Source organism: Octopus bimaculoides, chromosome 16 (assembly GCF_001194135.2).
Source record: "Octopus bimaculoides isolate UCB-OBI-ISO-001 chromosome 16, ASM119413v2, whole genome shotgun sequence".
NCBI classification, from domain to species: Eukaryota; Metazoa; Mollusca; class Cephalopoda; order Octopoda; family Octopodidae; genus Octopus; species Octopus bimaculoides.
In genome coordinates, this window is record NC_068996.1 from 13,112,286 (window position 1) to 13,116,495 (window position 4,210).

Genomic DNA, 4,210 nt, shown 5'->3' on the forward strand with positions numbered 1-4,210 from the left:
CATACATATACATACATATATTTGTATATACATGCATATATGGGCACAGGATACCACGGAACGTAAACAACATAAAATACAAAAACATGAAATACGAAAACATGGAATACGAACTTTTTTACAAACAACGAAAGAAACAAACGGAAAACAAGACAAACAACACGAAAAAACGACCCTTCATTAGTTGTTGGCTGTTTTTCTACTTCGTATTTCGAGCATTTCACAAGATACGTTTTCGATATAACAGTTGCTTCCGCAAAGCAAATTAAATAAAATTTGGGATTTTGCGGAGGGTCAAAGTTGGTAACAAAAACAAGACAGTGAGAACAGATAGGAAGAGTTGCTAATCATAGACGAGCTGAGTAGGTGAACGCGGAGAAAGAAGCTCTGACAGGAGAAAGACAGTGGATATATACACTATTGTGCACATACACACCTAGATATACACCCATATATAAGAGTAAAATTTAAAGTTTTTTCATCACTAACATACTTTAAATGTTTTAGTTAGATTATTTACATTATTTACATTTGACGGATATTTGTCCTCATCTTGTTTGTTGTTAACACAACGTTTCGACTGATATACCCTCCAGCCTTCATCAGGTGTCTTGGGAAAATCTCGAACCTGGGTTCTCATTCCTAAGGTTCGAAATTTTCTCAAGACACCTGATGAAGGCTGGAGGGTCTATTAGCAGAAACGTTGTGTTAACAACAAGATGAGGACAAATATCCGTCAAATGTAAAAAATGTAAATAAAGTAAACAATGTAAATAATGTACATAATTCCTCATCTCTTAAATATAGATCTGTATTAAAATGCTTTATTTTAATATCGATTCTGATTTCAACTTGAAATCATTACAAATATGTCATTCCCTTCAGTCGCATAGACCCTTGATATTTTGACGATTCCATTCTCTGCCGGATCCATAACATCCAAATTGTTACTGCTCTTCTGATTGTCTTTGATCTTTCCTGCTGCCAAATATTTTATTGAAACGAAAATTCCTTTACTTTTTCTCTACTCTCAAACTCTATTACTGTTCCGATGTTTCTGAAATATTTCTCTCTTTCATTAAACCTAGAATCCCTATAAACCTTTTATTCATAAGCTCTCTAGCTTCCGGTACTCTTAAGCAGGTAATTTGAAGTAATCTCATATGCCACATGTGTCACACTCTCCCATAGAACAATTGCGCCATGATCAATCATTTGTTTTAAATCTCACACTAAATCACGGTATTAAATCACTCAAAAACTCCGAATGCGTGCTCGTTGCAAACATCATTTGGCCGTTTCATTTACCCTCTTTCGGTGTTTGGCATGCCCATCCGATACGAAATACAACCGCTACGAGATCCACGAAATACAGCCAACAACACGTTATATTAATTAACTTACTCGACATAATTTCCTCTGTGTTTGAATGAACATATCACTTATCTTCCTAATGCTACATCCATTGATAATATCTATTTATTTGAATTTGTTTCTAGGAATGCTTTTACTTTTATTTTAAACTTATTTCAGCAATTTTAAAAGTCATTGGTTTTAATAGTAGTTTGTACATTTCAAGTTCAGCCAACTTTCACTTTACCTTTCGTCGTCTTGAGGTCGATAAATAAGTACCAGTCAAGCTTTAGGTTCGACGTAATTTTCTGACTTTGTGCTTAAAATAGAAACAGATATTATTCTGTACATGTGCAGGAATCAGGTATTATCAAAAACTTCAACAATGTTTTCTTACATGTAATTGTAGATCAATGACGTTAATACAACCCAGACCTCAGGTATTGTAAAATTATGCTGGTAAACGTGTTGTAGTAGACCGTACTCAAGTTTTTCCCCTCTATTCTTTTTGCTGCTTCATTCAATTTGACTCAACAACTTTCACACTTTACTTAATTGACTGCCACCATCTTTTACCGCCAGTCGCTGTATTTTCACATGTCCCAATTAGGTCATCAGCTCTGTTGGGATGTTGTTTGATTCCAGCAGAATAAACTCCACGCTAGGCATATATGTTTACTGCAAGACTTTGTGGTTGGAGGTGGTGGTGGGGGGGGGGTATTGCCAACAAATGTTGATTATATATTGTAGCTGATGCAACTGGCAGATCAACAACTTTTTGATGTCTTAACGATACAATGCATAGGACTTAACAGAATATAACAGGATAATGCTACTGTTTGGTAACATTTTCCCTTTCATTGACAGTTTTATGCCACATTGTTTCCACAATCGATAACTGAGCACTCCAGATTTAACTTGATACAAGATTTCATCGTTTATTATTATTTTTTTTTTGTATTCACCGCACTTACACAATATCCAAAATGGTGAGCAATTTTCTAGATACGTTCAAGGTAAATAACTAGTCAAAATAAGTTTATCAGCGAAGTGAACTTTGCCAATACTCATATTGTAACACGTCCTGAGGGATATGAGTCTAGGTAGCTTCAAAAGTCCACCATACATTTTTGTGAGAATATATACATTCCACTTCGTAGTTCACTGGCCGTCGTCCTTTACCTTGAAATAGGTACGAGTGTTCAGCCCTGTTTACTGCATAGATAACCGGAGAAGAGGCCGTGGTGTCTCCTCTCCTAGAGTATTTCGTGGTCTTCATGGCTAACCTCTAACCTCTCCTATTTATACTGGAGTTCCATTTCTTTTGAGCAAAGTGCATAAGACTTCCCTTTCTTTATTTTCGTATGCGTTCGTTAAGGTAATGCATACGATAAAAGGTAAGAATTATTTTTTCGAAATCTAGTGCCTGAATTTGTCGCAAGGTGAAAATCATATTGTTGGTGACCCACACTGGTTTTGAAGAAGAATTCGTTCGGATGTTGTTTGCAGTTGCTCGAGCGAGTTTTTGAACGAATTATATCTGTGATCGAGGGAAGTCAATTTCATCGGTACTTCCCACACCATTCTGTTCATCTTGATTCTAGAAATATCGATATTGTAGCACATCATTTCGTATCAGCTATATTCGGCTCTTCCAGAATTAGTCACATCCAATGTTGTTCTAATTTCATAAGTTGAAAATGAATTTGTTAGTTTCCTTCTTGCATTATTTTGACAACAGAAATAGAGAAACCAGTAAGCATACTTTCTCATCGAGAGTGGACTTTTCTTTTATCTTTTCTTGTATCGGACGTCCCCGGCTTGCAGATGCGTTTACGCACACATACACGAACACGAATTTGTATATATGTATACAGGTATACATGTATGTGTGTGTATACACACACGCACACATGCACATCTGTGTGTGTTTTCCTCTGTTAATTCATTCCTCAAATTTGCTGATATGTGAAACCAAGGAGATAAGCCGGCAAGACTTAATATCTGCGTTCTGCACTCCTTTATGAATAGGGAATATAGCACCTTCTTATGAATATTTGTGGAATTTACCACTTGCAAGAAATGTTTGGATAAGTATCTCAAGCGGCTTTACTAGGGGAATTATTAAGAACCCAGCAGGCTTTGTTGCAGAATTTGCGATAATTCAATTTATGGTTGAGATTATATCTTCCTTCTTATGTCAATATAATCGATGGCTGCCGCTTAACTGTGCAGAGTGTTAGTGACCAGGAGCACATCTGGTTGACGTATTTGTACGTGTTTCATCGAGAGTATGAACACAGTTTTTTAATTATTCATTCAGTTAAACATTATGAGTCTGCTGCCAGGAAAATATTTCCTAGGAACAATGGTTATGCTTTGTAATGTATCGAAACTCATTCTCTTACAAATATATTAAACATACCAATGTTCATGTTAATATTCTCTAAGAAATGGTTTCTATTTCTTTTTATTTCCTAATTTTCGTGCGGTTACTTGAGTTTGTTGTTTATATCTAAGGGAACTATTTTGAGTGATGTGTGTGCGTGCGTGCATGCACACACACACATTTTTATTTGATTCACTCATTATACTGCATACATAATGGAGGTACTGCCTTGAAGAGATTTTTAGTCGACCCCAGTACATATTTTTTGAAAGGTTGTTAGTTATTCTATTGGTGTCTATGTGCGGACCGCTATGTCGTAGGGTTGTAAACACATCAACACCAGTTGTCACGAGGTGGTAGCAGACAAACACAAAGACACGCACATAACACACACACACACACACACACACACACACACACACACACACACATATATATATATATATATATATATATATATATATATAT